This window comes from Phoenix dactylifera, unplaced genomic scaffold, assembly GCF_009389715.1.
Source record: "Phoenix dactylifera cultivar Barhee BC4 unplaced genomic scaffold, palm_55x_up_171113_PBpolish2nd_filt_p 001261F, whole genome shotgun sequence".
NCBI lineage: Eukaryota > Viridiplantae > Streptophyta > Magnoliopsida > Arecales > Arecaceae > Phoenix > Phoenix dactylifera.
This window is the reverse complement of record NW_024068595.1, coordinates 31,733-56,560: the sequence shown is the minus strand read 5'-3', so window position 1 is coordinate 56,560 and position 24,828 is coordinate 31,733. Positions and strand designations below refer to the sequence as shown.

Below are 24,828 nucleotides of genomic sequence, written 5' to 3'. Positions count from 1 at the left end.
AAATCATCCCCAAATCTGAGAGAGATTGGAATGACAATGATAGGAAGTTAGCACAATTAAATGCCAAAGCAATGAATGTTTTATATTGTGCATTAGATCCAAATGAGTCTCATAGAATCTTTACTTGTATTTTTGCCAAGGAAATATGGGATGGACTTGAGGTTACCCATGAGGGTACCAATTAAGTAAAAGAATCTAAAATAAACATGCTAGTACATAAATATGAATTGTTTAAAATGGAACCAAATGAATCCATAACTGCTATGTTTACTAGATATGCCGACATTGTTAATAGTTTAAAAAGTTTAGGTAAATCATATGCTAACACGGATCTTGTGAGAAAAAATCTTAGGTCCCTTCCAAGGTCATGAGAAGCCAAGGTGACAGCAATTCAAAAGTTGACACTTTTGTGATTTCAATCTAGTCATAATTGTAATTTATGCACATCTACTTTCTTTTCTTTTTTTTAATTTTTTTTTTGAAAAATGAAAGATTTAGAAAGGTTTGAAAAATAAGAAGCAGTATAATTATGGCTTAATTAATTGCCGTATGTCCTTAACATTCAAGATTGCTAAATTTTCAGGATGGGTTATATTCAGGAATTTATAGCAGTATTTGTTTATTGTTGCTGCTTCTTGCAGGGTTAGTAGGTTTTTCTAAGCAAGTGGCCTTTGATATCTAGTCTGTTTCCTTTATTTAACCTGCATTGAGAAGCTTATATCCATATATTAATTTTGAATTTGTGTGTAAGATGTTTCTGCTGCAAGAAACATCACATTATGCGGTGTTTAGATTACAATTTAAGGTTTGTCAATTATTCGAACTTAAACTGTTTTATTTTCATTTTCAGACTAAAACAATATTTGCCATTCATTGTGTGTCAAGTCCAACTCTGGACTTTGATTTCCTTGCTGGTTATTGCTATGACCTCTTCTGGCTACCGCTGGATCGTATAGGAATGAAATTGCTCGTTCATTTCCTGATCTTTCAGTTTATATATTCATTCTCGTCAAAATCTATTTTATTGCATCACTTCCTAAATTTACAAGGTCTATTGCTAAATCTGGTATAGAATGTCGTGTTGAAATGTCCAAAGTAAGCTTTACAGTTAGCTAGTTACTTTCTCATGTTGATTGCCTACTAAGAGAAAACATTCTCCTAACCTCAGTGTTTGGGTTTTACGGGGTGAATTGACATGATCAGGATGTACATTCAGTTTTCGTTGAATGAAGTCGCTATTTCATGTTTATGTTTGTTCATTTTGGAGAAAGACGGTCGAGTTTTTCAGTTGAGTGCGGATTTCATTCGGTAAAACTGGATTTCTAATTTCAGCATTCTTTTTTTATTAGCCACTATGGTGGGTTTTTAATATAGCATAGTTTGAGGACTAAATAGTACGTATGCAAGCGAGAAGAGAAACGAAGTCGGGCTTGAGTCTTACCCACATAGTGGCTCAATGACATATCTCTCTTTTTTCGTTTGAAGATTTAAGAATTTCAAATTAGTACTTCATTCGCACCTTTTGGTTCAGTTAGTGCACCCAATGGGCCAGATGCTGTTGTTGATGATGAGAAAGTTTTGAAGTTATAGACTGTAGTTATGTTTAAGAGTATTACTGTAATGATGTAGGATCTTATCCAAAAAGACTACCTAGAAAATATTATTTGGATTTATTGGTCTTGTATAAATATCTAGGATCTACTTGGTGCATAGTTATGTGAGACTAAATATATGCTCACGCTAGTTCTCACATACTTCTCTAGTTTAAGCTCTGGTGTCCTCACCAAGCTAAAAGTCTATATCTATTGAAATCTAATCACAAGTACCATAAGTCTAATCACAAACACTATAATCAGTCTCTGGTCAATCTAAATTGGCTCGTGTTATAGCACCTTTTACACTACATAGGTCATGGGCTTTGTCTGCTTTGCTACTATTTATAACAACCTATGCTTACATAAAAAGGTTAGCTGAAAGATATTATTTAGATATCTCGGATATATATATATATATATATATATATATATATATATATATATGTATATGTATGTATCCAAGATTTACATAGTGCATAACCGATGTAGGGCTACATATATGTCCGTATAGGTCTTTACAATTATAATATACATCAAATAATGATGAAGAAAATCGATCTTAACTTAAAAGCATCATTGTGCATTTTAACATATTAATATAATGTAAGATGTTCATTTTTGTGTCTATATTATGCTTAGATGAGAGATCATTAAAATGCATGATTAGTTTTCAGACATTTTTTAGCGGTACAAATCATGATCAACTGCATGAATTTTCGATTTGGATGCCCCAATATGGATTATGAGATCGAAAGGAACACATACACTCTCCTCTTGAAAGAAGCAAAGCCAATCTCTCTCTCTCTCTCTCTCTCTCTCTCTCTCTCTCCCACTCTCTCTATATATGTATATATATGTACAGACTTGCGCGCGCGCACACACACACCTATATACATATACATATACATATACATATACATACATACATATACATATATATATATATGTATGCATGTTTGTATATATGCATATGTATATATTTATATTATATATATGTATGCATATATATGGATGTATATATCTACATATTAGTGTGTGTCTATATGTGTGTGTGTGTGTGTATGAATATGTATACGTATGTATGTATGTATATGTTTCGAATATCTAATACATATTTGTTTAAACTATCACTCATCTCACACTAAAACCAAAAGATCAAAGCATCCGAAAATCCTTAAATAAGTATTAGTTTGTGAAAAGAAATCCAATCTTTCTTGCAAACTAATGATTAAATATGTCTTAATACAAAATCCACTTTTAGTAAATTTTCGAAATTGACAAAGAATATGTATAGTTTTAAAAAGACATAAAAGAAGGATTTTGGTTTATTTTTGTAATTAAAAAAGTGTTTCAAGAAATAACTTTTTTGTTTTTTTCATGTGTCCAGGGGAGCAAAAAAGACTGGGCAAACTATTTTTCATTTTTACAAAAAGTACATACATACATACATAAATATACACATACAAATATATATACATATATATAAAGGATGTTGTTGTATTACACACAAGGTGTTAAAAAAGACTTTACACCTACCACCTACATAAGATGTGGTTATAGTACACAGCATGTAAAAAAACTACTTTACACCCATTACCAAATTTAATATTGGTAGTCAAAAAAATAAAAAAGTATAAACCATTAAATATGATCTAGAGATATAAAATATCTTTATACTTAGAAAAATATGATATGGAGACCTCTAACTATGCATCAAGTCATCCCAAAATTAAAACATTATAACATTCAATTATTGCTATATATTTGAGGTTTCTTGATGCATAGACTGGAAGCCTCCAAATCATTTTTTTGTAGTTAAATATTTTATGCCTTCTAGATCATATCTAATGATTACAATTTTTAAGTTTTTGACTACCAATTTTGGATTTGGTGCCAGTTGTAAAGTACTTTTTTGTGCACCCTTTGCATATTATGAACGTACCATTTGTGTATTACTACTATGCACATGTATAAACATGCACACTAGTAATTTTCATGTGCCATGCATATGTAATATACTGTAATTTCTCTTCATGGAACAATCACTTAACATGAATAACATTTTGAGATAAATTTCATATAATTTGTCAAGTTGATAATTTTTTAATAATTTTATAGAGGGTGCTGAATTTTTGCATTCACCTTTGAAGATTTGTTTTGTCCAAATGAAAACTGCTTGGGAAACTTATTTTCTTGAAATTTCTATTTTTTTATATATTTGTTTCAATAGAAAGTCAAAATATTTACAAAATTTATTGGGAAAAATTAGTTTCTTTTCCATAAAAATTTTAAATTTTTTTCTATATATTATGGCTACCAAACAAACTCTAAGGAAAATAAAGATTAGGACATCACTCCTAAAATACATAATTTGAGCAATTCTCTCTAAACAAAGTTCTTGCTCTATTGTTTGAGACTTTGAGCATATCATACTATCAAAACAAGGGTTTGCTGGAAAAGGATGCCCTCTCCTTTGAGTCCTTTCTCATTATATAGAATAAAGAGATTAATTACAGCAATTAAGACTCCTTAATCTAAGCATGTAATAAATATAATACAACCTAACTATGGAAAGTACATTTCAAAATCAAATCTCTATTTTCAGCAATATATACTGGAGATAGGCTATCATCGACAGCTGGCTTTGATATTTCAAAATCAAATCTCTATTTACAGCAATATATACCGGAGATAGGCTATCATTGATAGTTGGCTTTGACGGTTTTCAAATTGATGCTGGTGTAGAAACCAGTAGCAAAGCCTTTGTAAAGACATCTGCAATTTGGAAATTACTTGAGACATGTGACAGGAAAATAACTTGTGTATTGAAAGCTTCATGAATCGAGTGGCAATCAACTTCGATATGTTTGGTGCACTCCTGATAAACTGGATTTGTTGCAATTTGAATGTCACTCATATTGTCTGCATGTAGAGGAGTCGGAATAGATTGGGGAAATCCAAGTTCAGAAAGCAGTCCATGCAACCAAATAATTTCTGAACAAGCAGAGGACATGGCATGATATTCGTCTTCAGTAGATGATTTAGCGACCCGATCTTGTTTCTTACACTTCCATGAAATCAAAGCACTGCCAAGGTACATGCACCACCTGTCGTAGAGCGACGTGTGACGGGGAACCCAGCCCAATCTGAATCATTATAAGCAGCGAGTTGAATATTAGATCTAGTAGAAAAAAAATAAGCCAAGTGTAGGAGAACCCAGAAGATATCTGATTATTCGACGAACAGTAGCCATGTGAAGATTTCGAGGAGAGGACATGAATTGACTGACTTGATTAACTACAAAAGGAATATCTGGCCGAGTTACAGTTAAATAGACAAGGCTGCCAACAATTTTGCAATATGGACATGGAACTATCACTACAAGAATATTGGGCATTAGCAACGCATTTTTTGGCCTTTAGCGATGTTTTTAAGCATCGGTAAAAACCATCCTGACGCTTAGGAATGCTACAGTGGAGAAAATATTTTCTGACGCTTCCAAAAATGTCAGAAATTAGCGACGCTTTACCGACGCTTTAGTGTCGGTAATTTAAAAGCGTCGCTAATTGGAATTTAACGACGCTTTATAGCGTCGGTAAATGTTCAATTTACCGACGCTTTAAAGCGTCGTTACATCAAACGTACCGACGCTTTAAAGCGTCGCTAATTGATATCTGTTCGTGATTTTAACGACGCTTTAAAGTGTCGTTAGCATAATATTTTTTTTAAAAAAAATTTAAAAAATTTTTAAACCCTGTTTACAAAATCAAAGCCACTGAGATAGACACAAAATCAAACATATTTATCTAAACATTCATATTGTCAAATTACATTCATACTATCAATTTACGTTTACAATGTACTTCGAAAAGCATAAAGAAATACATATAAAACTCCAAAATAAATGCTTCAGGGGTCACTGGCATCACCATCTCTACGTTCAGATGAAGTATCAGGAACCTGTAATAAAAAAAACTTAAGAAGTTAAGAATACGAAAATTATTAAGCTCTTTAAAAAAAATATGATACTTATGTAAAATGTTCAAGTAGATGTAGTAATTTATCTGAGGAGGGACAAACTGATGCAACAAAGATGTAATTTGATTAATCTGAGCCCTCAAAGATTATATCCCTGTCTGGTGGCTCTGCTTCAACTCTTTTGTCTCCGCCTTCAGATCATTAACCTCTGCAGTGCTACTACTCTATCTAGCATCTTGAGTATATCTATCCACTGCAGATAACTGAGTGGGGGTAACTCTAACGCCATAACCCCTCACTCGACCATAACGCTCTGAGCCCATCAATTCGGTAAACACCTGAGCTTCGATACCTCTAGTGTTGTCGATTGAAGATGACTCTCCGATACGCTCTAAAATAAGGGATGTAGATCAACTCTTTTATCTCCGCCATCAGATCATTAACCTCTGCAGTGCTACTACTATGTCTAGCATCTTGAGTATATCTACCCACTGCAGATAACTGAGTGGGGGTAACTCTAACGCCATAACCCCTCACTCGACCATAACGCTCCGAGCCCATCAATTCAGTAAACACCTGAGCTTCGATACCTCTGGTGTTGCCGATTGAAGATGACTCTCCGATACGCTCTAAAATAAGGGATGTAGATCTGTCCTATATCTCTCAAAAACAATCAAATTAATTTTTAAAAAATTGAAATACATGAAAAATCAGTTGCACAAATTATTAATGAATACATACAACTATATCTCTCGACTCCTCCCGGACAAAGCTGCCATCTCGGTGGAGGTGAGTCATCTGATAGAACTCCACCTCACTAGGTTTCCTCCCATGGTCTTCCATCTACAACAAAAAATATATTGGAAGTGCTACATATCATGATACATGCTATATGATACAAGAGTTTCAAAAAGTTTCAAAAAAACTTACGAAGTCAGCTCTAAGCCTCGCATAACTCTTCGAGCCTGAAGTGTGAGGAATTGTTTGAGATGCTCATGCGGCTCGACCAATGTCAGAATATGTCTACCACGAAAAAAGTAAACATTGTAATATATTAAATGTATTAAACGTTATATAAGGTATTGAGAGAGAATACACAACCTGTCCTCTCTCAGAAAATCAATAGTGAACAAGCTTCCTCCACTGATGATGGTATACATCAGGAGGACAAACACGAGCAACCTCCTCCTCTGTCATACCCTCGCGCTTCCAATCGGCCTTCAACTTCGACTTATATTCTTTTCATTTGCGGTTGAGGGACTTTAGCACCCAATCATGGCTCTTTGGAGGGAGCACAAACTTTTTTCTACACCAAAGTAAAGAATGTTATAATAATATTAAATCAAAAAATTAAAATTGTAATAGTAAGCAAATTAACATACAATAGGTATCAAATTAACAATATTAAATTCAATTCTTTACCTGTACAAATTTAAGAAGCTCAACTTTATAAGAAGGAAGCATATCATTCCACTTATGATAGTTGAGCGGACACAACTGATCCCTACGCCCAACCGATCCTAAGAAACTTGATAAAAGGCTTCCAGCCCTCTTGATGGGCTGCTCTAGTTCGTTGCATTCGACGACTATCTTCTCATCCTCACGAAGCTGCCACACATCCCGTGCTCGAGAGGAACCCCGTGTCAACCTCACTCTCCCTTGTTCATCTATAAAAAATAATAAAATATCCATTAAAACATTGGAGGTAAATTAATTAAAATAATTAGATTGTAAATGAACTTAATATATGCATTTTAAATCAAATTACCCTGGATATGCAAGTCATCCATAACCTCCTGGCCTGGATCGTGCTGAGACTGAAACTCATGCTGAGACTCGAACTCGTGCTGCTGGGGCTGCTGGGATCGCATGGACTGAGCAGAAGAAGATCCCACCTAAGACTGCTGGAACTCCACATCTCTGAATCGTTTTTCTCGTGGCATTTTGTTACCTAGTATGCACAAAAATGAATCAATATCAGTTAAATAATAATTAAATACTAAATGAATTAGTAATAAAAAATACATTATTCAATGTTTACATCGTAAATTTTTCTTACCATTACGAAACTATACTCTCTCATTGTCCATCAGTCGGCATAATATTAAAAGGCATACACTGAGTATAAGTCTCATTATCCTCCTCTTCTAACCCTTTTCTTATATCATACAAGTCCCTAGGTTTAGTCTTAATGACAACAGACCAATCTTTATCTTTTGAATCTTGTACAAAAAATACTTGTCGAGCTTGAGATGAAAAAATGAATGGGTCATCTTTCAATAGCACATAGCACACTGGTATGTATCAACCTTGAAAAATTTACAAGTGTGAAACCATTTATGTCTTGTCTCAAACCTCTAGATGAGTTTATATCCACCCAATCACATCGAAATAGTACTATCTTAAAGTTTCCATAATAATCCAGCTCATAAATATCCTTCAGGGCACCGTAATAAGTTTTTCCCTCCGCCTCAACCATAACTCCACTGTTTTGGGTTTTTCTAAATTTCTCATGTTCTTTAGTGTGAAATTTAAAACCATTTATAATGAACTCATCATATCTGTTGACAATATTGTTCAGACCTCGAGCAATGACTATTAATTCATCGGAACAGTTTTTCTCCATCATCATAGGTACCTAAAAAATTATAGAAGCAATGATTAATTGATGCAAACATCAACGGACCTGCCGTGAGACCCAACAACAATAGTTTGGAAAATCAATTCCCAGATCGTCCAAAAAAGTTAAAAGGAAAGGAATATAGACCCCATTGCTATAAAGAGCAAGAAACCTATATTATCAAAGGATTAGGAATATTGACCCCGTGACTATAGAGAGTCAGAAACCAATATTATCAAGGGTTGGAGGTTCAAGTGGTTGTACTTGAAACTACCGTAAGTTCTACACAAGAACAATAGAGAGAAAATTCTCACAAGTGAAAACACCAAGTATTTATAGGCAAAACAAGCCTTGGGTGCATTGAACCAACTAGAAAAACATTAAATGAAAGTTGGTGAAGATGAAAGGAATACTATTTAAAGTCTTGGCAGCAATTAATTAACCTTGGAAAGTTGCAGCAAAACTCCCAACCATTTTGACTAGGTTCATCCTTCATTTGCAAGCCTAAAAAATGTCCTTCAGCCTTCCAAAAGCCTATGATAAATGCACCATAAAGAGGAGTCCGAATTTGAAAGGATTAGACTCTTCTTTTCCATGTTTAAATAATTAATTGGGCTGGATATTGTCGAAATGGACTTGCCACATATTAACCATCTTCAAGTCCAAATCTTCATGTGGACTAGAATCTTCTCCTTGGGCTTGAGTTAATAAAGTTTGGACAGCTTCTTGAAGTTTCTTGGCCCGAGCTCTTGTGATTGGCCCAATTGGAATCTCCACATCATCTTGAGCATCTTCTTTGTCCTTGTCAAAGTCCTTGAGCTGGATCATATCATTCCCCCCTTCTTGAAAAGGATTCGTCCTCGAATCAAGATCTGCATAAAAGGGAGAAAGATCGGAAACATTAAAGGTAGAACTAATATCAAACTCACCTTTAAGATCAATCTTGTAAGCATTGTCATTGATCTTTTTCAGTACTTCATAAGGACCATTCCCACGTGGATTGAGCTTTGATTTTCGTTGGCTAGGAAATCTCTCTTTGCGAAAATGTACCCAAACCAAGTCTCCTGATTGGCATGGGCAGCAGCTTGCTCATTTCGTTTAAGGATATGTTGGCGTGCTTCTTCATGGATTTTCTTCACCTTTTCAGCTTTCTTTTTCCCATCTAAACTGGTAATCTTGTTAACAGGTAAAGGAAGTAAATCTAATGGAGTTAATGGGTTAAAACCATAAAAAACTTTAAATGGTGAATAAGAAGTAGAAGAATGCACAGTTCTATTATAAGCAAATTCAATAAAAGGAATGCAATCTTTCCAAGTCTTCAAATTCTTTTTAATTATAGCACGCAACAAAGTACCTAAAGTCCGATTCACAACCTCTGTTTGACCATCTGTTTGAGGGTGACAAGTAGTAGAAAATAACAAAGTTGTTCCCAACTTACCCCACAAAACTCGCCAGAAATGACTAAGGAACTTAACATCCCTATCACTAACAATTGTCTTAGGGAGACCATGAAGACGAACAACTTCTCTAAAAAACAATTCAGCAATATGAACAGCATCATCAGTTTTATGATAAGGGATAAAATGTGCCATTTTAGAAAATCGGTCTACAACAACAAAAATTGAATCTTTTCCCCTTCTAGTTCTAGGTAAACCTAAAACAAAATCCATAGAAACATCAGTCCAAGGGTGACTAGGAATAGGTAAAGCTTTATATAATCCATGAGGTTTCACTCTTGATTTGGCCTTTTTGCAAGTGACACATCTGTTGTAAATTCTGTCAACATCTCTTTTCATGTGAGGCCAAAAAAAATGTTCTTTCAAAATTTTCAGAGTTTTAAAAATACCAAAATATCCCATTAATCCTCTCTCATGAGACTCCCTGACAAGAAGCTCACGTAAAGAACACTTTGGAACGCAAAGCTTATTTTCCCGAAATAAGTATCCATCTTGCTTGTAAAATTTTTCAAAAGGTTTTGTTTCACAAGCTTCAAAAACTGTTGAAAACTCAAAATCTTATGGGTACAACTCCTTGATATGTTCAAACCCCAAAAACTTTGCTGAAAGAGTAGATAGAAGAATATACCTTCTTGATAAAGCATCATCAACAATATTATTTTTACCTTGCTTGTATTGGACAACATATGGGAACATCTCAATAAACTCAACCCAACGAGCATGCCTTCGATTAAGCTTACCTTGGCTCTTCAAATGCTTCAAAGATTCATGATCGGTGTGAATAACAAACTTCTTTGACCATAGGTAGTGTTGCCACGTCTCTAATGCTCTCACCAATGCATAGAGTTCTTTGTCATAGATGGAGTAGTTCAAGGCAGCTCCGCTCAACTTCTCACTAAAGTAAGCCAAGGGTCTCTTATCTTGTATTAGGACAGCACCTATACCAATACCAGAAGCATCACATTCAATTTCAAAAGTTTTAGAGAAATCTGGTAAAAGTAATAAAGGGGCAGAACTTAGCTTTTCTTTCAAGGTGTTGAATGCTTTTTCTTGTGCTTCACCCCATTTGAATTCAACACTTTTCTTGATGATTTCTGTCAATGGAGCAGCTATAGTGTTAAAGTTTGGAACAAACCTTCGGTAGAATCCCGCCAAGCCATGGAAGCTCCTAACTTCGGTGATGGTAGTTGGTGTAGGCCAATCTTTGATCGCCTTTACCTTCTCTTCATCAACTTCTACACCTCTAGTACTTACAACAAAGCCAAGAAACACAACTTTGTCCAAACAAAATGTACACTTCTTAAGGTTAGCATACAATTGCGCTTTTCATAGCTCAAGTAAAACATTCTTTAAATGCCCTAAGTGTTCATGCAAGTTCTTGCTGTAAATCAATATGTCATCAAAGTAGACAACCACAAATTTTCCAATAAACTTACGCAAGACATGATTCATTAAGCGCATAAAAGTGCTGGGTGCATTAGTTAATCCAAAGGGCATAACTAACCACTCATAAAGTCCATGTTTTGTTTTAAAAGCAGTTTTCCACTCATTTCCCTCTTTCATTCGAATTTGATGATATCCAAATTTCAAATCAATTTTAGAAAAGATAGTGGAACCATGGAGTTCATCAAGCATGTCATCAAGACGGGGAATAGGATAACGATATTTTACCATTATTTTGTTGATAGTATGGCAGTCAATGCACATCCTCCAAGTTCCATCTTTCTTGGGAACTAGCAAAACTGGAACAGCACATGGGCTCATGCTCTCTCTAACATGACCTTTGTTCATCAACTCTTCAACTTGTCTTTGCAATTCTTTTGCTTCTTCGGGGCTGCATCTATAAGCTGGTCTATTTGGAATTTGGGCACCCAGAACTAGGTCAATTTGATGTTCAATGCCTCTAATTGGTGGCAATCCTGGTGGCATCTTTTCTGGAAAAACATCTTGAAATTCCTGTCAAAGAGATATGGCAGTACTAGGCAAAGAATCATCAAGGTTAGTTGTTGAGAGGTAAACTTCCTTATACAAGATCAACATCATTGGCTTATGTGAAACCATAGCTATCTTAATCTCTCTTTCTTTTGTATAGAAATTCACTTTTTTTTCCTCTTTCTTTTTCTCACTTTTCTTATCAGATTCTTTACTCACAATTTCTTTTGAACTCTCATTTTCATCCTTACTTTATTTAGCACTGGTTGCTATAGATTTCTTGATTTGATTTTGCTCTTCAAGAACTTGATGAGGGGGTAAAGGAGCCAAAGTGATGTTTCTGCCATTCTTGGTAAAGCTGTACTTATTTTTGTAACCATCATGGAGGGTACGCCTATCAAATTGCCAAGGTCTTCCAAGCAATATGTGACTTGCTTGCATTGGAACCACATCACAAAGGACTTCATCAGAATATCTTCCAATGAAAAAAGATAGAAGTACTTGTTTTGTGACTTTTAATTCTCCACTATCATTAAGCCATTGAAGTCGATATGGATGAGGGTGCTTTTGAGTCTTCAACCCTACTTGTCCACCATCAGCTTGCTTGCCACATTCACACAACTTCCACCATCAATTATCAAACCACAAACTCTTTCTTTGACATGGCAGCGAGTGTAAAAGATATTCTCACGTTGTTGTTCGTCATTGTCTGTTTGAGCTTGAACATGGAGGGCTCTAAGAACAACTAAGGCTTGACCAACAACAGCCTGTTCTATATCACTAGCATCTTCAAGTTGTGGCATAGACTCTTTATCATTTTCTTCTTTAGAAACAATATCCCCATTATCTAGCAAGATCATGGTTCTCTTGTTTGGGCATTGAGAAGAAATATGACCAAAGCCTTGACATCGGAAGCATTTAATATCACGATTTTTTTGAGTTTGGTTGGAAGAAGTACCTTTTTCAGATTGTTTGGTCATATTTTTTTCTTCTTTAGGCCTAGAAGTAGGCTTTTCTTCTTGTTTTGGAGTAGGACTCCATTTGGACTTCCAATTAGATGAACCAGCAGCTTCATGCTTGGATGATGATCTTCCTCCTCTTTTAAGTTGCCTCTCAACTTTCATAGCTATGTGGACCACATCTTCAATTTCCACATAATGTTGTAGTTCCACAACATTCGCAATCTCACGGTTGAGACCACAAATGAGCCATTGTTGCCTCTCTATCTTCTTCAACATTGGCACGAATCATGGTTATTTTCATCTCCTTATGGTATTCTTCAATAGATTTTGTTCCCTGTTTAAGACTTTGCAACTTCAAATGTAAGTCTCTATAATAGTGTGAAGGAACAAACCTTCTCCTCATGGCAGCTTTCATGTCACCCAATTGTCAATTGGAATCTCTCGGTTTCTTTTTCGACTTAGAACCAATTGGTCCCACCAAACAATTGCATAGTCAGTAAAAGAAACAGCTGCAAGCTTAACTTTCTTTTCCTCCGAATAGTTATGACAATCGAAAACAAGTTTCACTTTTCTTTCCCATTCAATGTAAGCATCAGGATCATTTTTACCTTGAAAAGGTGAGAGAGAAAGTTTAATCGAACCTGTGTTGCGATCGACAATATCTCTATTTTGATGCATGTGCTGGCGATGTCATCTTGGTCTATGATCTCTTTGTCTTCGTATGGAAGCTAGGGAAGTTTCATCATCAAATTCTTCATTTTCACCTTCATAAGTATCAACATGATCAACTGGAGGAATGGAGGAACGTCTGTTTTGCCTTCTCCCTCGTGGCATAGTGCCTTGCTGTATTTGATTCACTTGTTGGTCATTATGATCTAATCGTTCTCGGATTTCTTCAAGTTGGGCATTCATCCGCTGGAATTGTTGTTGCAGAGCTTGAATGTTCAATTTGGTGTCTATTGGTGCCTCTTCACTTCTGCCTTGAGACATGTTGTAAAAATGAAAAGAACCTCACCACTCCCTCACGTGTTTCACTCAAATATATTTCACTCAATCACTCGTATTTGCACACAATGATTTGGCTTTTTCCCTCTGATGATCTCACACACTCTTGCCTTTTACCACTCAATTTTCTCTTAAAAGTTCTTGAGAAAACTAAGATAAATTTCAAAGCAAAGCAAATGAAAAACCAACACACTTAAAAATACAGATTTTTGAGTGGAGTCAATATGGAAGCAACAAGTGTGAAGAGTTTAGGAACATAAATGATGAGAAGAAATGGATATGAAAAGAAAAGCAAAGAATATGAAAAGAAAGCAAATGGATATGAAAAGTTGAATAATGGATATATAGAGATGAAATATGAGAAATAGATGATAATAAAAGGCAAACTTCTCTTTCTTCTTTTCTTTCAAAACATTTAGCCTTCTAACTCCTTTTGATCTCCTTTTTTTTTGTCTTTTTTTTTCTTTTTCTTTTTCTTTTTGTTTTACAACTTCAGTCTCCTCTTTTTATATTTTTCTTTCAATAATAGAACCAACAACAATATCAACAAAGATGAAGCACGAAAAGAAATGGTAGAGAATAGAAATGAAATGGTTATGGATGAAATGATATCAAATGATGCAAAAGGATGAAAAAAATATAAATGATAGAATATAAAAGCAAATAAGGGATAGGTAACCTGATTGGAAACCTTGGCTCTGATACCAAATGATGCAAATCTCAACGGACCTGCCGTGAGACCCAACAACAATAGTTTGGAAAATGAATTCCCAAATCGTCCAAAAAGGTTAAAAGAAAAGGAATATAGACCCTGTTGCTATAAAGAGCAAGAAATCTATATCATCAAAGGATTAGGAATATTGACCCCGTGACTATAGAGAGTCAGAAACCAATATTATCAAGGGTTGGAGGTTCAAGTGGTTGTACTTGAAACTACCATAAGTTCTACACAAGAACAATAGAAAGAAAATTCTCACAAAAAGATTATATTTCAGAATTGCTTGATTACAAGTGAAAACACCAAGTATTTATAGGCAAAACAAGCCTTGGGTGCATTGAACCAACTAGAAAAACATTAAATGAAAGTTGGTGAAGATGAAAGGAATACTACTTAAAGTCTTGGTAGCAATTAATTAACCTTGGGAAGTTGCAGCAAAACTTCCAACCATTTTGACTAGGTTCATCCTTCATTTGCAAGCCTCAAAAATGTCCTTCAGCCTTCCAAAAGCCTATGATAAATGCACCATAAAGAGGAGTCCGAATTTGAAAGAATTAGACTCTTCTTTTCCATGTTTAAATAATTAATTGGGCTGGATATTGTCGAAATGGACTTGCCACATATTAGCCATCTTCAAGTCCAAATCTTCATGTGGACTAGAACCTTCTCCTCGGGCTTGAGTTAATAAAGTTTGGACAGCTTCTTGAAGTTTCTTGGCTCGAGCTCTTGTGATTGGCCCAATTGGAATCTCCACATCATCTTGAGCATCTTCTTTGTCCTTGTCAAAGTCCTTGAGCTGGATCATATCATTAATTATTCAATGACAATGTCTAAAAAAATTGTAAAAATACCTAATGTATTAAATGTTTAACCTGTTTGAATAGCCATTCAGGAAATAACTCAACCAACCATCTTTGCTCAATTCTTGGGGTAGGACGAATGTTATTGTTGATGCTTCGCTGAGTTACTAAAAATTCTCTGCACGATTAGAAACTCTTTAGCTAAGCATTTATATCTGATATGACAGATAAGAAGATTACAATCATACTAACCTGCGATACTCGAATATTATATCACTGTGAAGTAACACATAGCGATGTGCTTGTGCCACAAAGAGGAGGCCAACGGAGAGGGGGAGGAGGGGAAGGAGATGCGGCGGAGGAACGCGATTTAGGGTTGCTCGTTGGAGGAGATTGGCTGAGATCGGTGAAAAGGGCTGAGGACGGAGGGGGTCGGTCGCCGTGGACGGAGGGGGTCGCTGAGGATTTAGGGCCGTGGGCTGTGGAGAGAGGGGGTCGATTGGGTTTTGTAGTGGGAGGAGTGAAGTCCGACGACGCTTATAGGCGTCGTCGTATTTTTTCCTACGCTGACGCTTATAAGCATCAGTGATAAATATTCCGACGCTTATAAGCGTCGGTGGAATCTTTTTTTACCGATGCTTTTTACAAGCGTCGGCGGTTACTGTCGCAAGAAAAAAAATTGCCGACGCTTTTATGTAGCGTCGGCAATATAGAGTCACCAAAACCCTTTATTGTTGTAGTGTATCTCCCAAGTATCATTCAGTTCTAGAGCATCAAGTTCCTCTTACATTGCTTTCTACCGATACTCATGTTTTATAGCCTTGGTATAACAAGATGCGATAGAAATAGTAGATAAAGTAGCAACTAAAGATGTAGCTGGGTATCCATACCTATCTAGAGGACGAGATGGGTGGGTTGACTTGCAAAGAGGTTGAGGAATAGGTGCAGTTTCAAGTGGTGGGGTAGGATCTCGTTGTGGGCCAGCATCACAAACACACCTTTTATACACAAAACCTGCTTTAAACCTTGTTGCAGAAGGAGAAACAATTGATGTAGAATTGTCAACAGAAAAATCAAGTAAGAAGGATATGAAAGGTAAGGATGGAGACTCAATGTGAGATGTAAGAAAATATTGATTCTCAAAAAATATAACATTTCTTGAGACACGAATCTTCTTAGCAGCAGGATCATACCACATGAAACCCTTTTGGTGAGGAGCATAGCCAAGAAAAGCACATCTAATAGACTGGGCAGAAAGTTTATTTCGCTTATGAGGAGATAGATGGACAAAATAGACACATCCAAAAGTATGAAGATCAGAGTACCTTGGATGACAATGGTATAGTCAAAAATATGGAGATTCATACCGCAATTTAGAAGCTGGAAATCAATTAATTAGGTAAACTGCAGTACTAAGAGCTTCAACCCAAAATCTATATGGAACAAATGACTCGAAGCAAAGTTCGAACCACATCAAGAAGATGATGGTGCTTTCTTTCAGCAACACCATTCTGTTGTGGAGTGGATGGACAAGATTGTTGAGATACGATTCCCTTTTGTTAGAGAAAATTCTAGAATTCATGAGACATGTATTCTCCACCAGAAACTGATCTTAAGGTCTTGATGCAAGTGGAAACTTGATTTTTAATGAATGCTAAGAAATTCTTAAATACTTCAAAGACTTTAGATTTTGACCGAAGAAAGTAGATCCATGTGAATCTACTATGGTCATCAATGAATGTCACAAAGTATTTATATTGAGCATGAGAAACAATAGGTGCAATACTCAGACATTAGTATGAATCAAATCAAAATAGTTGGTGGAAAGAGTATTATGAGTTGGAAAGGGCAAAACTTTGCTTTTGCCCAATTTATAGCTAGAACAATCAAACTCAACATCTTTAGAAGAACAACGAATTTTCTTAGTAAGTAAACCAGAATTTAGTACATGAAGTAAAACTTTGGAGTTTGGTGGCCTAGACGATTATGCCACATCTTACTCTTATTTTTGACAGTAATACAAGCAAAGAAAAACAACTTGGAATCACGAACAACAGCTGGTATAGGCATGTGTATAGGAAAGAGTCGTCCACATTTAGGCCCCTGTGTGATCACATTCCCTGACACTTGATCCTGCATAGTACAACCATATCGAGAAAAAAGAACTTCACAGTCATTGTCAACCAATTGTCCAATGGAGATAAATTGCTAGATAAGCCAGGAGAATGCCAGTTGACCGTGTGAAAGAAATAGATCCAATTTCGTTATAGAATGAGTTCTTTTTGGTATTCAGCAAAGTGGATGGAGGTGGATCGAGTGAGTAACTATATCCTCACGATGTTTTGACCTAATGAGCTTTCTTTCCTAATTCTTTTTTATATTCCTGTTTCAGTCATGGGGAAACCGACGATTGAGAGGTCAGATCACACCATCCTCATTGATCCAACTCGGGTTGGTATGCACACAAAGAAAGACCTTACCACATGTGTTTCAGTTTGAGAGCCACCCTGTTCTCTATGGGTCGAAGCCCCCGACCAAGACCCATGAGACCTTGTCGTGGATGGAGTTGCCCGATAATATGACTTACTGTTTATGGCTCCGTTGCTGGACAGTCAGCGGGAATTCCGGGCTGTCCTTGACAAGTGATCAATCCAAAGAGCTCCGGTCGATGGAAGAAAGCGAGCACTCAACCTCACCTAGATCTTCCTTTGTTGCACCTAATAGAGAAAGAACACTGGTAATAGGTCTCTTTTGGACTAATCGATCTAAGTGTAGCCTGTTTTCTTTCGATTCATCCAATTGTGGAGAGTGAGTCTAGTCTCATACTTCCAATTCCTCTAAAGGAGTTGACCCGCATCAGCAAGAGGGATATATTGACAGACTTTTCCCTGGAGTCGATCAGTAGTAGTAGTAGAAAGTACCCTCTTTTCCAAGATGGATTATGCTTCCATATAGAACTCTCTTTCGAAGGAGGCGGGACTTTTGCAATGACATCTCCAGTCATTTTGATTTGTATGAACCCCAAGGGTGGTGCGTCAACATTGCCGCACGAAGAAACACAGGTGAAAAATCCTCTAAGTGGTAGGCAGGTCAAAAAGAACTCATTATGGAACCAGGCCACCAATAGATCGGTGAAGCTCCGTTTTATGACTATACGGATTTTTTTTATATGTATATATAGGAAGTTGAGGCTCCGTTTTATGATTTGTTCTGTAGAGATCTAATTGCTCCAATCCATTTTTTATTCATAGTTACAAGTTACCACGACATAATAGATCGGTGATCCAACATTTTGAGAAAAGGAGAGATTATCAATCATGGAAAAATCGATAGAGAAAAAAAAGCCGGCTATCGGAATCGAACCGATGACCATCGCATTACAAATGCGATGCTCTAACCTCTGAGCTAAGCGGGCTCACATAACAGAAATAGAAATAGTATAACAAATAGAAATAGTGTATAGGAATTCAGGAAACTGCTGGATCTTAGCTTAGGGCTATTAGCTATTAATTTAATATGAACTATATAGTTCATAGTTCTATTGTTATATCTATATCATTAGATCTATATTATTAGTTATATTAGTTCTATATTATTCTTTTAGGGGAGAAGAAAGACAAGAAAGAGGAGACTATTTCAACAAGGCTACGAGTTCTGGCATACTTGACTTTAGATTGGATATCCTTCCTTTCCCTTATCCTTTTATTATTGAGGCCCTTATTCAACAAAGGCAGCAATCCGACGTTTCGAATCGGATATCGAACGGGAGAGCCTACCAACGGATCTGGGGATACAACTATACTCAAGTACAGGTTTAGGGGACGTAAAGCGCTATGCTGACAATTAGTTACGTTCAACGCTATAATTTGAGGAGTTCGACAACTCAATTAATGTGTCCCCACCATAGCTATCCTGCTTCTAAGCTCTTGATTTACCAATCTGATCTGTTTTCCTTTGGCTTGCTTTTTTTTTTTAGAGGCTGACTTGCCTGACCAAAGGAGAAGAGGATAGGATAAAGTTAGACCTGTACCTATATCATCTCGAATTTCAAAATAGAATCCAATTATCTCGGCATTCTTCCTATGGATAATAAGGCAAAGGACCAATAGTGGAACTTGGGACTGGGTTGAGATCATGGAAATTGGAATACTTTGTTGCTTTATACCTGACTCACCGTTTACACACCTTCTCGGGCATAGTGGTTTTATATTCAAAAAAAAAGTCAAACGATCCACATATGCCTTAACGGGAAAAGCGGAATTTCGGGATTCAGTCCCGTTCTCTGACCAATTAGCTACCTACCATCCAGAAGCGACGAAAGGAAGGAGAGAGATAGGAACAGCCCTTTCCAAGGCAAGGGAGCCCCCTTTTTGCTTACCGCCCGAACTTTCTTTCTGCTGCTGCTACTGGAACAGATAGAGATAAAGAAGCCTTAACGTACTTCAGTTTTTCACTCGTCCTTCTCCAGGGTTTTTTATCCCGAATGACCCTATGGAATGGGAAAATTTTTTCTATCATCAAAAAAAGCAATAAAAAAAAAGTAATTTGAGTCCATCTTCGTAGTAATAACCATAGTTCATTCCAAAATCCCAGTTTCATGGATCAGCGAGCACCGAGAACTGATCTCAGGAAGGGGATAATTTATTTTTATAAGATCATCAGTCAGGAAAAGCGCCCACCTGAGCAAGTTAATAGTTCATTTGTTCCAGGAGGTTTCGAAGCCAGAGTGATGGAACCCTTTTGATAAGCCGATGGAGCCTCGATGAGCGATGCCGCGGGTCGCTCGATCTCAGAATGAATGAAAGAGGGAATTTTGGCTTGGCGTAAGGAAAGCAAGAGCAAAGAGAGCGGGAAAGGGGCTAGGATAGGAAGACGGGGTTGAATCCGCGGTGAGGTCAAAGTCCCCTTTTTTACATTAACTGTAAGGAGTGAATCAAGAGCCGTGTCGAAGAGGAAAAGCGAGCTTATTTAGTCTGGGTTCCGTTCATTTTTCCAACTCGGGAATTCGCGAGGTTGAGCAGTCCCAGTATACCTTTGATTCCATAATAAATGTCTTTGAAGACTATCACCATACACGACAGAAAAACTCCTTTGAAAACAGATCATCCCACTCATCAATCTTTGTCCTTTGCCAAGATTGTCCCTAATCAAAGGAGGTTTCGTTCAATAAAACCCGAATCAGGGTATGGATCTTTTATTTCAGTTGAGGTTCTCAATCCTATGAAAAGAAATGATAAGAGCACACTTCGGACCGTCCTGGAAACAGGTAGAGAATGAGGAACTTGACCCTAACCGCGACCTGCCGGTAGAACCAAAGTTATCAAAAGAAGCGTGACCCTAACCGCGACCTGCCGGTAGAACCAACACTATCAAGTTCTAATCCAAGAACAAAGGTGAAGCTCTCATATAAGAGAAACCCTCAAATTTCATTCATGCGTTCTCCCCCTCTCAAGTACAATCAGGTGCTATTTTAAGGCTGAAGTGGCTTCAAAGAGAAGCAACTCCTAGAAAATTACATAGCACTACTTGTCATGCATTTTTCAAGGCTGCATTTACCAAGGCTTGGAAAAGATGCATGTTACACCTACTCCTAGAAAAGTAACCAGAACTTAGGAAAAAGATCCCAAAGTAATTATAGTGACTTTGGGAACTACAAGAAAGTCTGAATGTGACTTGGGGAATACAAAACATCATCTGAAATATCACCCCAAAAGTATGCACGAAAATCCAAATATAATAGGAAAGTTGGCCTTCCCATGAATGCTTCTTGTCATGTGATTTGGACTTTCCAAAGTGTTGTCTTCAGGTTGGACTCAAAGCATCTTCACCCAATTGTATGAAAGTGACCCAATTAGGTGCAGCCTCTATCTCACGTTGGTCTTCTTTTCCTTTGATTTTTATGATCAGGCTTTCCAAAGCTTGTTTCATCCTCTTAGTCTTGGCCCTAGTCATAGGACCTTCAATTCCATGCAAAGGATCTTTAGATGGGCTGGTTGCGTCTCTATCATTGGTTGCGTCTCTATCATTCCCTCCCTCTTCAAAAGGATTCGTCCTCGAATCAGATTCATCACCTACATCAAACAAAGATAGATCAGCCACATTAAAGGTAGCACTTACATTACCATATTCACTTGGCAAGTCCAACTTGTAGGCATTGTCATTGATCTTCTCTAGAACTTGGAAGGGTCCATCTCCTCTTGTTTGCAGCTTAGATTTTCTTTGAGTGGGAAACCTCTCCTTCCTCATATGAACCCAAACCCAATCTCCTGGTTCAAAAATAACTTTAATACGCCCCTTATTTGCTTGCTTTGCATATTGCTCATTCTTCCTCTCAATGTTGGCTCGAACTTTTGCATGCAGTTCCCTAATAGTATCCGCCTTTTTCTTACCATCCAAGTTGGTACACTCATTAGTAGGCAAAGGTAAGATGTCTAAAGGAGTCAAAGGATTAAAGCCATACACAACTTCAAAAGGAGAATAAGAAGTAGTAGAATGAACAGTTCTATTATAAGCAAACTCAACATGTGGCAAGCATTTCTCCCAATTTTTCAAATTCTTTTGAATGATAGCACGCAACAAGGTAGTAAGTGTTCTATTTACTACTTCAGTTTGTCCATCCGTTTGAGGATGTGCAACAGTAGAAAATAAGAGTTTTGTTCCTAGTTTATTCCACAAAGTTTTCCAAAAATGACTTAGGAACTTTACATCCCTATCACTTACTATTGTTCTAGGCAATCCATGCAAGCGCATTATCTCTTTAAAGAACAGATCAGCAATATGTGTTGCATCATTGGTTTTAGAGCATGCAATGAAATGCGCCATTTTACTAAACCTATCAACAACGACAAATATACTATCTTTGCCACCTTGAGATCGAGGTAATCCTAACACGAAATCCATTGAAATATCAGTCCAGGGTTGATTAGACATAGGCAAAGGTATATAGAAGCCATGGGGCATGACTTTAGATTTAGCTTGTTTACATGCTATGCACTTATCACAGACCGATTGCACATCATGCTTCATGTTAGACCAATAAAAATGCTCATGCAATATTTCTAAGGTCCTTTTTATCCCAAAATGTCCCATCAATCCACCACCATGACTTTCTCTAACTAGCATTTCACGCAAGGAACAAACAGGCACACACAACTTATTTTTCTTAAACAAGAAACCATCATGCCTATAATAGTCCCCAAAAGCATGTTTAGAACAAGAATCCCATACTTGGCCAAAGTCAGAATCATTAGCATATAAGTCCTTTATAAACTCAAAACCAAGTAATTTAGTTTGCAAAGAAGTAAGCAATGCATACCTTCTGGACAATGCGTCAGCCACTTTGTTTTCCTTACCATTCTTGTACTTGATTACATAAGGAAACATCTCAATGAATTCCAACCACTTGGCATGTCTTTTTTGAAGCTTACCTTGAGATCTTAGAAACTTCAAGCTTTGATGGTCAGAATGAATTATGAATTCCCTTGACCACAAGTAGTGTTGCCAAGTTTGCAAAGCTCTCACCAAAGCGTACAACTCTTTGTCATACGTGGAATAATTCAATGATGCCCCATTAAGCTTTTCACTAAAGTAAGCAATTGGTTTAGAGTCCTGCATTAGTACGGCCCCTATGCCAACACCAGATGCATCACATTCAATTTCAAAAGCTTTATCAAAATTAGGCAAACAAAGCAAAGGTGCATTGGTCAATTTTTCTTTTAATGAATTAAAAGCTTCCTCATGCACTTCATTCCACTTAAACACAACATTCTTTTTAACAAGTTCATTCAAAGGTGCAGCAATAGAACTAAAGTTCTTTACAAACCTTCTATAAAAACTTGCTAAACCATGAAAACTTCTTACCTCATTTGCATTCTTAGGTGTAGGCCATTCTCTAATTGCCCTTACCTTCTCCTCATCCACACTTATTCCTTTCGAGCTTACAACAAAACCCAAAAACACAACAGATTCATGGCAGAATGAACACTTTTTAAGATTAGCATATAATTTGTTTACTCTCAAAACATTAAGAACAACATGCAAATGATTAACATGTTCATCTAAGGTTTTGCTATAAATCAAAATATCATCAAAATACACTACAACAAATTTCCCAATGAAAGAACGCAAAACATGGTTCATTAACCTCATGAAGGTGCTGGGTGCATTATATAAGCCAAATGGCATCACCATCCACTCATATAAACCATATTTTGTTTTAAAAGCTGTTTTCCATTCATCACCTTCTTTCATGCGAATTTGATAGTATCCACTCTTCAAATCTATTTTAGAAAACACACACGAACCATGCAATTCATCAAGCATATCATCCAATCTAGGGATAGGATATCGATACTTTACAGTGATTTTATTTATGGCTCGGCAGTCCGTACACATGCGCCACGTCCCATCTTTCTTCGGAACCAAGATCACAGGAGCAGAACACGGGCTAAGACTCTCCCTCACAAATCCTTTTTGCAGCAACTCATCTACTTGCCTTTGAATTTTTTTTGCTTCCTCTGGACTTGTTCTGTAGGCTGGTCTATTTGGGATTGAAGAACCTGGAATTAAGTCAATCTGATGCTCAATACCTCTTGTAGGAGGTAATCCATGGGGAATTTCTTCTGGAAAAATATCACCAAATTCCTGTAACAAAGAAGCAACCATACTAGGCAAAGAAGAATTGAGTTCGTTAGTGAAATAAACATCCTTGTGTATGAGCACAAGTAGCTGCTCTTTTGCTAACAAGGCACTCTCAACCTCTCTTTTGCTTGCAAATGCACTCACTCTCTTTTTTTTCTCTTCTTTGGATTCTGATTTATTCTTTTCTTTCGTCTGCTCACTCTCATTTTTCTTATCTTTCCTCTCTTTTTCTTGAATGCTCAATTGCTCCTCTCTCAACTTACACTCTCTTGTAATTCTGATTTGATCAGCATAGGCCTCGGTTGGTTGGAGAGGTGTTAAAACAATAGTGTGATTGTTCATAACAAGAGTGTATCTATTTTTGTACCCATCATGAATAACCCTTCTATCAAATTGCCACGGACGCCCAAGAAGTAGATGTCCAGCATGCATAGGTGCCACATCACAAAGAACTTCATCCTTGTATTTACCGATGGAAAATGAAATCATCACTTGCTTAGTCACCCTTATGTCTCCACAATCATTCAGCCACTGAAGTCTATATGGATTAGGGTGCTTTAATGTGGGCAAACTCAATTTTTCAACCAACAAGGTGCTAGCAACATTAGTGCAACTCCCACTATCAATGATTAAGCTGCATACCTTGTCGTTTATATGGCATCTTGTATGAAATATATGCTCACGTTGCTCCTCATTACCACCCGCCTTAGGTTGCATGTTGAGAGCACGCCTAGTAACAAGCACATCTCCAACAACAGGTTCAGCAACTTCAACATCACTACAATCCTCCAATGGTGGCATGCCATCATCACTTGAGCTCACACTCTCTATGTCTCCATTATCCAGCAGTATCATGGCTCTTTTGTTTGGACATTGAGAAGCAATATGTCCAACTCCTTGACACCTGAAACATTTAATATCACGAGATCTAGAGGATGAATTAGTTTCCATTTTACCTTTAGGTGCAGCAATCGAATTTTTGGCCTTTGCATCTTCTTTTGGCTTTGACACAGATTTGTTATTTTGCCAATTCGATTTCCATGAGGAACTAGTAGTAAATTTGGAAGTACTCTTAGCTTTCAATTGCCTTTCCACTAGAATAGCTTTGTGCAGCAAATCCT

General features: G+C 36.8%; 1 non-coding gene and 1 pseudogene across 1 annotated transcript; both read right to left on the bottom strand.

Annotated features, from left to right (window-relative positions):
• Positions 1-8,799: 8,799 nt before the first annotated feature.
• LOC120108296 lies at positions 8,800-13,222 on the bottom strand (annotated as a pseudogene).
• Positions 13,223-18,409: 5,187 nt separating this feature from the next.
• On the bottom strand, positions 18,410-18,482 carry TRNAT-UGU. The gene has a single exon. It is a non-coding gene; the product is annotated as a tRNA-Thr (tRNA).
• Between the last annotated feature and the right edge of the window lie 6,346 nt (positions 18,483-24,828).